This window comes from Solanum stenotomum, chromosome 9 (assembly GCF_019186545.1).
Source record: "Solanum stenotomum isolate F172 chromosome 9, ASM1918654v1, whole genome shotgun sequence".
Classification (NCBI taxonomy): domain Eukaryota; kingdom Viridiplantae; phylum Streptophyta; class Magnoliopsida; order Solanales; family Solanaceae; genus Solanum; species Solanum stenotomum.
In genome coordinates this window covers 19,716,660-19,731,127 of record NC_064290.1, presented here as the reverse complement: position 1 = coordinate 19,731,127, position 14,468 = coordinate 19,716,660, and the positions used below count along the sequence as shown (strand labels likewise).

The window sequence follows — 14,468 nt, the reverse complement described above, 5'->3', positions numbered from 1 at the left end:
TCAAAAATTTCATTTGTTAACCCTAAAATTTGCATACAAATATAGCAGTAGTGTATGATAATATGTCTGAAAGAACTGAATCATATTGTTTTCCTTTCTGGTTCTTCCTTTTTCTCCATCTTCTTTGTATCTTCTCATTTGGTGCATTTACAAATTACAAAATATTCTTGGTTCTGTATTCTAGAGAGTAATACAATTTTTCTGCTCTTATATATTATGAGAGAGTGTTGAAATATCGATTTATATTTCGACCATCAAGTTCTGAAATTTTACTGTTTTTAATTCCAATTGATCCAGGACTTCTACTTCATACGTGGAAATGGAAATTTGAGAAGACATCAATACACCACCAAAGAATGAAGAAGGTAAAAAGGTCCTACATTGTTGTGTCAGATGAAGGAACATGCCATGTCCTTTTATAGCTCAGGTAATGATTTTGCAATAAGATTCATACTCTTTTGTGAATACTCCGACATTTGTTAACTCAATGAGATGATAATGCTTCATGCATGAGTATTTCTGAAAATAGAGTAATGCACATGTTATTTTAATTGTTCTCTGCTGATTTCTTGAAACAGAAAAAATGCACAAATAAACAGTTGGTATTACATGATTTCCATCGACTTTGTTGGGATTTGCTTCTTTTCATGATTTTACAAGTCGACAAACAATGATTATGTGCTCAAGGAACTTGAAAACATGAAGGAACAACGGCTTGCACATATAAATATGCTATGCCATACTAGATATGCATAAATGTCACCACAAAGAAATCAACTATTTCTATTGCAAAAGCAAGCTAAAAGAGCTAAATCAAAAAGGCGGTGTCTCTTGTAGAATTCAAATAATACACTATCTTTGTCACAAGTTCAGAGTCATGACAAAAATCAAAGTGTGGTTTGAACTTCTGATCCTTCATCAGCTAGAGATAAAGGTCAGAAAAGTTAAATTTTCATATAATTTCACTTGTGTATGTATAGGTATATATACCTTCATAGATAAATTGATTTACTATCATTTATACTACTTTGTCTTCCACCATTTTGGAGGACATGCTTCCGCGGCTACACAATCAACTACTTGCACCTCTAACTTTGAAGTAGGTGAGTCGGAAGGTGAATTGGAAAATTCAAAATAGAAAAGACTCAATCAGATATGGTAGGTACTTTACATGGTCTGTGGTGATATTAAGTACAAATCAGTTCTATCTTCTTCCGGACATAATTACCCTCTAGCTAATGTAAGAATTTAATATGATTTGTAAAAATTAGTTCTCTTTCTTTGGGACATAATTACCACCAACTAATATAAGAATATGACTATGATTTTATCTTCCCAAATGTCATTCAGTTGGATGTCATGTTAACTTCATTTCACTGGGAATATGATTTTATTCCCTCGGAGAGGTTTCAAATACATTACTTCAATATTTCATATAAAAGAAGGCATATTGTTAACTTTAGCTGGTAAATATCAGATGTTAGCCTCAAATCTCAATTGAAGGGGAAATGACTAATTCTTCTAAGCATTTTAAAAGACTACACTATTTACATTGATCATAACTATTGCTTTGTAAACAGATACACTGCATATGAAAAATGGAGTCTTGATTCTCAAAGTAAAATTGAAATTGGCTTCACGACAAAACTCATAAAGATCTTGATAATTCACAGTCTCAGTTGCGAAGAGCAAAAAATATAACTATTTTGTAAGCTCTATTTGTTCATGCTTGTTGTTTATCCCTGAGTTTATTTCAATTTAAGACAATATTAGTCATTCATAGACTTATCAGACTTTGCTATGAAGTTTGAAGCTTTAAGGATCGTCGGAACAAATTACACGACCAACTTCCCAAGGAGCTCAAGAGAAATCATGTTATTGTCACTACTGGTCAGATGGTGCATTCTAGGATTTTTAGGGAAGTTCTCCTCTGCCTATGCAGTTAGCTCGATTGCATATGTAATGGTCGAATTTCGAGATGCTTATCCTAAGGTTTCAGGTTTTATCAGGTTTGACTACTAGAACAGCTCATAGTGATAGTCTGTTACTTTCAAGTCCATTTTTTACTGTTGATAGAAGATTTTGTTACCTGCAATAGAGACCACCCGTGAGGATATCTAGATTTAGTTGTGGATCTGTGTCCAGGTAAATTTAACATCGCTTGCAATTCGATCCGTGAGATACTGGCTTGCTGTTAACCTACCCAATGTCCATGTTATCGTGCACATTATAGACAAATAAAAGGTAACTGATTATTCTACTATTAAATTTATCTTCCTACTTATCTATATTTTGCAACTAGACTTTACTTGAGCTTCTAACATATCATCTTTTAAATTTGTCTCAGACTTTACATGTAAGATAATTCATTTGCAATCTAAGCATTAGTACAACTGATTAACCAAATAGAGAATCCTCCCAGTCATAGGTCTCCTTAGCAAATAATCCTAATGACTCCTTGTGGCCTTTCATTTTGTTATATCTTACGAAATATTTACTAAAACATGCAAGCCATAATTCTTTGTTCTCTCTTATTTATGGTTGTCGAGTTATCACTATGCATTATTTTATTAGCTTGCTCTATCTTAGGATAATCTTTAGTCATTACTTTAGGCTTTTTATTTTATTTTTTTGATAAACAACAACTTTAGGCTTCTTTATTATGTTTATGGATCTTTCTTTGTTTTGTGTTTGTTCTTGATAAGTTAAGTTTATTGAGATTTTTGGAGAAAACTATACTCTTATTATGATCACAGTTCTTTTGTTATTATGTTCCTTAAGTGTCTTCCTGGGAGTTCACCACGTTAGCAATCCTTTGAGTTTTATACCCTAGCCTCTTACGCCATCTCAATTATTTTTGCAAGAGAATTAACCTGTCTTATGAAGTTTAGAACCTGTGGTTAAACTCAAAACACATGATTGAAAAGCCGCATCAACAATACAAGAGTTATCTTATTATTTGAGATATTGGTACCTTTATTTATTAAGAATATAAATATTTTCGATGAATGAAAAGCTTTCATAAGAAAAGCAACTCTTCAATGAAGATTACCAAAAGAACAAGGAGAAGTGCATCTACAAATTCATAGTTTGCTGCTCTATATGTTTGTAATGACATAGATGAACATGATTCTCCCTTTGTGTGCGAGTCTCAGCAACTCAGTAGAAATATGGTTAATACTTGATCTATATGCAAGAATTACTTTAGTAAATTTTGATATTTAAACATTTCATGAAAGATAATTCAAATTTTTACTAACTGATTTTCCTTCTGGTTCATTTGGATTCTTAAGTGTGGAGAGAAAACATATATATCTCTATTTGACATAGGCAATCAAGTTGTGGGACTACATTGGGTATGTTTTTGTTGTTGTTGACAGAGGTGATAAAGTTGAAAAGTGAACATATTCGTGGAGCTTTTTCTAGAAATAACAGATGTGATCTTTCCCCAAACAATTTCATGGAAATTATCTCCTTTGCTGTTAAATTTGTGTGTTGTTTATCAAAATACATAAAATTTACTTGATTGTACACAATTTTTTGGATCAGGTGCTCATACTTTGATCATTAGAAATTATAGGTATCTACACATCTGGCGCTAAAAGAGTTTTGCATCTCAAGCGTGGTTGCACTTCTCTTCACATGTAAGTGCTCTCTCATTTGTTATCTAAATATTTGACCTGCACAGATAAATTATTAGTATTACAATTTTATGATTAATTTGGTTGCTGGTAATATTTACATGTATGGCAGAGTGGATCTTCAAAACTTCTTTTTTGAAATTCATTGCTTTTCCAAGTGTGATTCCATCAATATACAAGTTAGCAAACAGTTACAAATTGAAAAAGAAGATGGATACCATCAAAATACTTCATAAATTTACTATGTATGCCTTTCTAACTGCTGAAATTTGAGTAAACAATTGATTGTCAGTACTATGCTGTGTTGTTAAATGGCTTAACTTCTCCTTTGGGTTGTTAATACATTAGTTTCGACTTCTGAGCCTGAATTGGGTTGTCCCTCTAAACGAGATTGTAGTTTTACATGGACATGTTTACTTTTTCGTATTCAATTTTTTTGTTTGGATGGTATTTGATCTTCTTACGCCCTCGACTTTTATTCTAGGTGACTTCCCACAGGGGATCATTGCCCTTTGATGAAAAACAATGGTGCTTGAGGATTATTTGTGTGTTAGTGGAGTCATCCTTTCAATCTTCTTAATTTTTTTCATTTTCTAGGGAGCTATGCTTCAATACGTTGAGAGCTTGATCTCTAAAACTCCAAGAAGTTTGATCTACAATGATTGATTTCAACTTTATCACTGGACTGTAAATTGCAAGGGAGGATAACTTTACAAGTTGCATCTAAGACCCTTAACTATTGGATGGACAATTTTATTAGTCAGTGTTAGGTTAATTTTGTTCCAATGAAGGTATTCTTAAGGGTAAACTTTTATGTACTTAGTTGACATACTTCTACGTCAATATATCTATAAATGCTTATAGTTCTGTTGTAATTGCATCAAACAAGCTTTCGTGATATTAACTCTATGTTTTTCTTGTGCTACTTATTTGTTTTTCTTTTAATTCAACTCCCATCTTGTGTCTCCAAATGATGATTGAAAGATTCACCATAAAAAATAGAAAATATTGGGCCCGTGCTAAGCATGGGCCATGCCTTTCTAGTATATATATATATATATGTCACAAATGGAAAAGTCTCAATCAAGGAAGCAACATATATCATTTACAAATGACTTAAAAAACATTAAAAATTACAATAATTACCAATTTAAAATATTTAAAAGCTATATAATAAAATAGGTTGACTTTCAGAATTCTATCAGGCTCACAAATATTGGGACAGAAAAAATAACACATTATTTTTAAATTACCAAAAAAGTATTATAAATAATAATTAACAACTTAACATATCAAAAATACATTTTAAAAGGGTTAATTTTGTAATTTTATCCATATCACATAAATTAGGACAAAGTGACCAGTAATGTACGTTATTTGAAAGTTACATAAAAATATTATAAATCACAATAATTAATAACTTAAAACATTTTTAAAAAAAATATGAAAATTTGGATGACTCTCCAAATTTCATTTGTATCACATAAATTGAGACAACAAAAATAACATATATTGGGTCCATTTTAATTTATTTGTCTTATTTTTTTTAGTTTTTTTTATATTTAAAAATTGCGTAAAAATACTATAAATCATGATAATTGACAACATAAAATATGTTTTGAAAAAAATACAAAAAATTCCACTGATTCTTGAAGTGAATCTATCGTAAAAATACTATAAATCATGATAATTGACAACATAAAATATTTCAAAAATATTGTATGTGGGTAGTCTTATTATGCCTTAAATAGCGTCAAAGAAAGTATAGGTTTTGTGATAAAAAAACTTATTCCTTTATCCACGCAAACAATAGCTTCAAAAAATCCGTTATTAGCCTCAAAACATACTATTTATATTATTGGGTCCGTGCATAGCAGTGCATAGCACGGGCAACATTATTTAGTATATATATAAAGGAGAAACATATATGAGGTGATGTGGCACCTCTCTATGGCCTCCATTATCATTTATCCGTTTTCTCTTTTTTTTTTTTGGCTTTATTTTAGAATTTAAATGAATTATTTTATTGTAAAATTAAATCAATTTATTTATTACAAATAACTATTTTATTTAATGAGGAAAATTTACGACAAACACACTTCACATGCCAATTTATAATTAGTAATTATTCATAACTTACACTTCTTTAATTTCTACTCATAATAAAAAAAATCTTTTTTTTTCCTTCTTCCAATGATAAATTATAAATTATAAAATGATAATATTTTTTAATATTTTAAGTATATTTCTCTTTATTATTAAATTATTTACATCAATATAGATTTATATAGATTTCAAAGCTAGATTTAGATAAAGTAATGTGTTGTCCTCTCTAACTTAGGATACCATTATCTTTTACTTCTTTTTTGAGTTTTTTTATCTTCATTATTTTTATTAATTAATTTATTTAATAATTAAAATTTTATCATATTATTGCGTCTAATTATATCCCATGAGTTACACAAAAACCTATACCTTTTTGTATTCTCTACTTAAATAACATGTCTCATCAACTTCTTTTCCCTATTTTTTAATGCTTAATCAATCTATAAATAACAATTAAATATAGAAATGCTAGATGCTCATTTCTATTTTCTCCCATTTCTTTTTTATCTTAGTTGAAAATTTTATTGGCTTTCAATGAAATTATTGTCTTAATGCATCGTTGGAGAGTCAAAATGGGTAGCACATCCTAAAAATCCAATTTGAAAAAAATTGTTGGCTTTCAATGAAATTATTGTCTTTTGATTCTTCATTTTAATTTTTGTTTATTAGATATGTTAATCAACTAAATTTTGTTTGATTGATTTTCAGTAACACTTGAATGTGTGGGAATGAGGTAACTGTGGTATTCAATTTCACCAAATTACTGAAGCATTTGAGGTAAGTTTTTTATTTTATCATCAACTTATAGAGATTGAAGAAATATTTTGTGTCTTTCATTATGTCATTTTTGATAGTGAATAAGAATGAGATAAAAATGAGATTTGATTAATTTTTCTAGAATTAAAATTACAATTAAATATTAAACAAATTTATTAGTTAAGAACTTTATTTATAACATAGGAATAAAAGCGAAATAATATAATAATATATAATCAGGATAGAACATATATGAATCTTCCTTCTTGATATATGTGGCGTTCAATACAAAAAGATATTATTATTTTTTCTAATCAATTTTTATGGTGTGAATATATTTTGCTAATTTTTTTATATATTTATTTGTATTGTATTATTTGTTAGTAAGAAAAAAAAATAGTGAAATACTATCTTTCTATGGCTTAGAGAAATATTTTTTTCCTTAAATTTTTATACCATTTTATTTCTTAATATGTATGTGATATTATTTTTAAAAATCTAAAGTCATCATCTTTTCACATTCTTATCCCACCTCTTATATTAACATACGTACATAGCTAACATCCCTCAACTATTATTTATTATTTCTCTCCTTATTTTTCCTTTTACAATCGTTCTTTCCACCTTCTTAACATCATATGTATTTGTACATTAAAAGTTTTAACCTTTTTCAATTATTTCTCTGTTGATTTATGTATTTATTTGCCTCTTCAGTCCTATTTACTCTATGATTAATGATTTTTATATTTTTAGTGTATATTTAATTCCTTTTCAGTTGAAAATACTGAAAATTATAGTTTCAATTATTATTATTTATACTTAATTTCTTTTCTATTTTTCATTTTCATTGATTTCATATTGAATGGTTATGCTTTTGAACTACATTTGAAGCCTCTTTTTTTTTTTTGCTTCAATTGCTTGAATTATGCTTAGCGAGTAAAAAAATATGATGTTTTCCTTCTTCTTTTTTAGTTTCATTATTTTTTATTGTGTTTTTCTTTTATCGTTCAGGTTGATTAATATGTGTATTTATTGTACTTGAATTATTTTATTTGTGAGATTATTGTTAAGTTTAATTGACATTTGTTAGAGTAATTATTATCTATAGAACATTTGAAGCCTATCATAAAGAATTGTAATTGATACGTCTTTACGTATTGGGTAAAGTTTGATTGCAGAAAAAAAATCTCTACAAAATTATTTCATGTGAAAATGATATAGAGGTTAGTTAATTTTATATTGTATTATTTGTTTTTATTTATTTTACTTTTTGTGTAAATCCTATATTAGGAAAACGACTATTGAAGGAATGAAGGACAATTATTTTTATATTTGATAAATTTTTAAAATTTATTTTCTTTGTACCTAAACAATATGAAGGGAAAAAACTTTTGAATGATTCTTTGCTATGAATTTAAGTAGATTTTGTTCTGTTGTGGAGATGTTTTATTTATTTATTTGTGATTAGAACTATGGAGCAAGTGAACTATAAAGAATATGAAATATCTTATTGTCATGTATTTTTTGAAATTTTATATTGTATTCGTAATCACAGTTTTATTATAAAAAATTTTATGAAAATCTACATTGAGCACATAAATAATAAATGTATTATTTTGTTTAAACCTACATTATTAGAATTTTTTTTAAAAAAAAAAAGAAAAAAAATTTACGAATACAAATTTGATCTAGCTAACAAGTTCATATTTTTCACCCAACTATCCTAATTTATTATTATTATTATCATTATTATGATATTAATAAACATATTTTTATTGTTGATATTAATAATTATCATGGTTCTGCATCTTTTATCTCTCAAATTAATTTTAACTAAAATATTATAAAATTTATTGAATTTTTTTCACGAAATAACCGCGCGAAGCACGGCCAAATTCCCTAGTAGTTAATAGAAAAGATGTCTAACTTTATATTGTCTAATTTGGCAGGAAGTTCAAAATGATTTGAAAAGATCTTGCCATGAAAATTATATCAAATTTTATGGAATATTGTGAAGGTGAGAACAACGTTTGAACTTTGGTTATCATGCAAAGTTACATAATGTTCTTATAATTTATATATTTTTTGATTTTTTATATTGTATTTGGTATCCACATTGTAGCTTGATTATATATGGATTCACAAAGCGCAAAGCTCCATTTGGAGCGAGCAGTTCTTACTAAAGAGTTTTTTCATACTCAAGATTCGACTAGACATTTGATCAAGAGAGTAACAGTCTCTTTCAATACACCTCATCTTTTCGTGTTTGCTTATAAGTTTCTACCTCCGAATATATGTAACTTTTTTGTTTTATTATGAAACATATGTTAATTCATGCGTAGAATAAATATATAATATTTTCGTATTGTGAAGATAGTTGATTACTAAATTATTGATGTTGTAATGTCAAATCATTTTTAAAAATGGTATCTACACACCTCCATTACTTTTGCAGCCTTGAATAGTCATTAACAAAAAAATTAATATAATAGTGACCTCCTTAATGTGTTCTATCTCTTCCCTTTTTCTTCTGTATTTTTTTTCTATTTTATTTATCTGTTTAATATGTTAACTATTGACCTTTCTTTTCTAAAATTATTAACTAACAGATAAATATGTTTAAATAGGATTTAGTTCCCATCTCCATTATCTTTTCTCTCTATTTCATCAAATATACATTTAGATAAGAGATACATGTCCTATTTAAATTTTAAAGGTAAAAATTATATTAAACAAATAAAATTATCATCATAATTAATTAGTTAAAAATTATATTAAATAAATAAAATCATAATCATAATTAATTAAGTAAATAAGTTTTGAAAAGTACTTTTCAAATTCGGTAAGAAAATATTTCCTACAAGTTTAGATACACATTAATATCATCTTATATTTTTATATTTTAAATATTTGAATATAGGAGGCTGCTCTGTTTGGAGATAAAATAAATAAATCTTATATTATTGATATTTAACTATGTGGAGGCTGTTGTGTCAATGAAAAAAAAAATCAATTTTTCTTTAAAAAAAATAGAAATTCTTTTACCTTTTCTTTTCTTTTACGTATATATGTGAATCATAAGACATATTTTCAAAAGATTACTATTTATCAGGCTAATTAAACATATTAAATTCATGTTCAACAATTTTGATATTTTGAATAATATAAAATTAAGATTAAATCAAAGGTATTAATGAATCTTCAAAATTTGTGGAATTTTATCAATTTTGAAGAGTATTTTTCTAATTTTATTTACTTAATTATGGTTAGGAATGTAATATAATTTTGACCTATAAATATTAAATAGAACATGTCTTTCATCTAAATGTATACTCTTGATGAAATGGAGAAAAAATATAATGAAGAGAAGCCGGATTGGGTTCAATATAATTCATATATTCTCTCTCATCATGATTTACCACAAATATATCTCTATTTATTTATTTTTATTATATAGTCATTTACACAAAAAGAAAATCATGTACTCCCTCCGTCACATATTAGTTGTTCACTTTTCTTTTTACGCGCATATATTAAGAAATCATAAACAAGAAATCATATATCTTTATTTATTTATTATTATTATACAGTCATTTATAAAAAAGAAAATCATGTACTCCGTCTGTCCCATATTAGTTGATCACTTTTCTCTTTACGTGCAAATATTAAGAAATCATATATTTTTATTTATTTATTTTTATTATAAAGTCATTTATACAAATAGAAAATCATGTACTCCCTCCATCCCATATTAGTTGATGACTTTTCTTTTTCACGTGCATATATTTAGAAATCATAATTAAGTGGGTAGTTTTACCAATTCACCCCTTGAGAACTTTTTTGAAACTTTACAAAACACTTTAAAAAGGAATTAATTGCAAGGTAATTTGAAAAAAAAAATCAATTAATGCTTTCTTGATTTATTAAGGTGATCAACTAATATGTGACAACTATTTTTAGTATAGTGATCAACTAATATGGGACATGAGGAGTAATTTATGATGGAGTAGATTGTGATTGAACTAATAAGATTGCTATAAATCATTAACTTTAATTAGTATGAAACTATGATGATTGAATTATCAATTAGCTCAAGTTTTTCATATCAACTTTTATGTTTCATCTTATTTTTATCAGCAATTTGTAGCATAATTTTTTTAGCAATTTCTTTGAATAGATCATATTAGAATCGTAACTTAATTCCTCTCTTTTATTGCATTATTTCTTATTAAAATATTTGTCAAGTAATGACACTAATTATTTCAAAATATATTTAATCTTTTATTTTAACTGCACAAAGCACGGCCAAGTACACTAGTTATAAATATGTGGCTATGATAACTACTACACTCATGATGAAGTCTTTTAAAACAAAATTTATATCTAATTATTAATAAAACTATTTAAAAAGCCGACATTGATTAAAAAAATATTTTAATGGTAATTTATATTTATGTCAATGAAAGTGATATGTTCCATTTCACTTACATGCACCTAATATGATATTTGGTTGTATCAATGATTATATAAATCTCTCCATTTGTAAGGCCCTATAACAAATGGATAGTTATTGCTCAATATTGTGTGAATATCACAGTTAATGACATAAAGAATTATAACAAAGGAAGATCTCTTATTGTCATACATACTTGCCACTATAAATAATTTTCCAAAGATTTCAACAAATTACAATACGCATGATTTGAATAATAAACTTTACCGTAAACAACACATAAATATTTTTAATTTTTAAACTAGTAAATATATTTTGAATTTTAAATATTTTAAAGGTAACATTAAAAATAATAAATATTTTATAGATAATATTTAAAAAAATAGAGAAAGATAAGTGCTCTTTTTTCATCTGAGATTTACCATAAATATTTGAAAATATTGAATTCAAAATATCAATTTAAATTTCTGAAATTAAAAATAAAAAAATTTTAAATTGGAAGATCTTTTTGAAGGATAAGACTACTTTTTAATTCTATAAAAAAAGAAGAAGATAAAATTAGAAAAGGAAAAATAAAATATTATATGTGGCTAAAATAACTAACGGAGCCTTTTAACACATAATTTATATTTAATTAACAAAATAAATTTTAAATATGAAACTAAAAACTAAAAATATTTTAGAAGATAGAGATACTTTTTAATTTAAACAAAAAAATGAATAAGATAAAATCATAACAGTTACAAAAAAAATGCTAACTAACTATATTTAAATACATAGCTAAATTAATTACTCCACATACACACGATGGAGTTTTTTTAAAAAAAAAAATTAAAATCTAAGTATTTTAAATCTAAAAATCTTTTAAAAGGAAAATAATATTTTTCAATTTTAAACAAAGAAAAAGAAGAAGATAAAATCAAAAAAGGAACAAAAATAATAATTAACTAACTATGTTTAAATATGTGGCTGAAATAACAGCTCTCATATACGATGAATTCTTCTTCAATTCATATTTATCTTTTTCATTTTACAATATGTGTAGGCCTAAAATTTAGGAATGTAAATTTGTTTATTTTAAAAAAAAATCGTGTTTGACCTTATTTTTTCTATTTATGTTATATATAATTAAAAATAAATAAAATAGTTGTGTTTTTAATTTTTGTAATGTATGATTTATGACTATTTTTAATATCAAAGTAAGATATGTTACTCCTCCATTAGTGAAGGAAATTCACTGTAAAATAGTTGGATTGTGTAGATAAAAACATGATGAATGCTCTTTTTGGTTATGGGGTGATGAAATTTATTAGTTTTCTTTAGTTATGTATTTCAATTTTAATTTGTGATTCTTTTGATTGAAAATTCATATATGAAAGAACAAAAACTTATGAATAATTTTTTGATATGTAATTTTTATTTAAAGTATGTTAAAAACTTCCATGCTTCTTTATACTTGATTTATGAAAATATGTCAATTGTTAGAATATTTGTTAGACAATAAAATTAATAAATTTGAAAAATATAACTGATAATGTAACTACAAATTATATTTGATTGTAAATTGTGAAAAATACATATACAATAACTTTTTTTCCTCACTGATTTGCCGCTCTTTTTAATGATTTTTTTTCTTTCAATAACAACTACATCTTATAGGATTAACCTTTTTATATAACTTTTCTATTCAATGTGTTTTTTGAAATTGATTTGAAAATGTAAACATTATTTAGTAATAAAATATTACTATAATTAGATAATTTTAAGAAAATATCATGTAATCGATATATGAGTTTTACAAAAATAGAAATATAAAATTTAAAAATTTGAATATCGTGCCTACAATTTGATATTTAATCATTTTATGTGAAAGTTAGATTTTAAAACTTACTAACAAGGATATAATATTATTTCAATTAACCATAATTAAAAATAATAGATCAAACATGTAAAAACACATAAAGTAATTGTTTTTTTAATCAAACTAAAATAAACAAAAAAATTAATATTATATTTATTAAAATTTCAACAAAACATATTTAAAAACAAAAAATGTAGCTAATTATAACTATAAACATAATATTTTAATTTTAATAATATAAGTATTAAATTGTGTATTAATAATACACTACAAAGTACATAGTAAATTTTATTACTTATTTTTAATTTAAATATCCACGCAACGCGAGAACACGCATACTAGTTGTAGTAATATGAAAAGTTACATGGAAATTTGAAAGGTCAAATACATTAAAATAAATATAAAAAAGATAAAGCATGAAAATTAACTTTAAAAGATACATGTATCTACTTTAATTTCTTATCTTTAAGGAATAATTACTCATTTGAATTCATTTTTTTATTTGTCTGAGAAATTTGAAAGGTCAAGATTAATAAATGAGAACTAGAAGATTAAATATATGAAAATTATAAAAGTTAACTCTTAAGTGAAGATGCATGCGTAAAAAAATTTGATGTAATTAATTATTTTTTGGAAAAAAAGAGAGAAGACATGCATTTTATAAAAGGTAGCAAAACAATTATTAGCCAGTTTTGTACGTTGTCATAAATGAATAATTTAGATTTTATTATAAAAAAAATAACTTATTTCATGTTTTAATGCTGAATAATTTAGATTTTAGCTTTTATTAGAAAATCTTTTTTCTTGTTTTAATGGTATTATTGTGGTAACTCAACTTTGTAGGGTTATTATGGTATTTCAACTTTTAACTCAACTTGATATTTCAACTTTTAATGGTATATATATATATATATATGTTATCGTGAGTATTATGAAGTGAAGAGAAATATTGTAGAGATTTTAAGATGTAAATAAATATCATGGAAGATATATATGGTACTTAATGTCACGATCCACCCCACCGGGTTGTGTGGGCACCTACTCTATCACCTGGATAGGAGAACCCTTAGTCCCTAAATGATTTCATCACACGGAAAAAATTAAGAGATAAGAGATAAAACGGAAAGTTCATGAAGTTTACAAGATATTGAGTTTAAACAAAACCAAGATTGAAATTCTAGAATAATTAACACCCCAGGATCAAGTCTAAACAGGTAAAACAACTAATAAGATACTTCGACAAAATAATATCATGACACAACTCCCACCATAAGGAAGGAAAGTAGAAGCTGTTGAAGATCGTCTTCGTCTTCTCCTATAAAACATCACTGACCCTGCAACAAAACTATGCCAAGTGTCATAGCAAGAGTAGTATCAGTACAACAATATGTACTGGTAGGCATCATCGGTCAACCCGATAGCCACCACCTAATATAAAGAAATCAACCAAAAGAAACATGTTATAAGGAAAATACTCCAGCTAACTTTTGCACCCACACTTTGACCACCTTCTTTGTCTTAACCACAACTAGGGAACAACAGAGTGTTGGATTTCTATTTGCATCGCTACCAACTATGATTTAGATTAAGGCCTAACCTTTCTATCACACATAGAGGAGTTTCCAAAACACACATCGCCCCCAACCCGACC

The 14,468-nt window shown here is 26.1% G+C and overlaps 1 long non-coding RNA gene across 2 annotated transcripts; it reads left to right on the top strand.

Moving 5' to 3' along the window:
- Positions 1-361: 361 nt before the first annotated feature.
- Positions 362-4,466, top strand: LOC125876709 (uncharacterized). 2 transcript variants are annotated; one of them, XR_007447529.1, is made up of 6 exons: positions 362-427; positions 579-934; positions 1,581-1,708; positions 2,146-2,244; positions 3,550-3,644; positions 4,126-4,466. It is a non-coding gene; the product is annotated as an uncharacterized LOC125876709 (long non-coding RNA). The 2 variants fall into 2 exon arrangements; XR_007447530.1 differs by lacking the exons at positions 362-427; positions 579-934 and adding an exon at positions 941-1,158.
- The last annotated feature ends 10,002 nt before the right edge of the window (positions 4,467-14,468 follow it).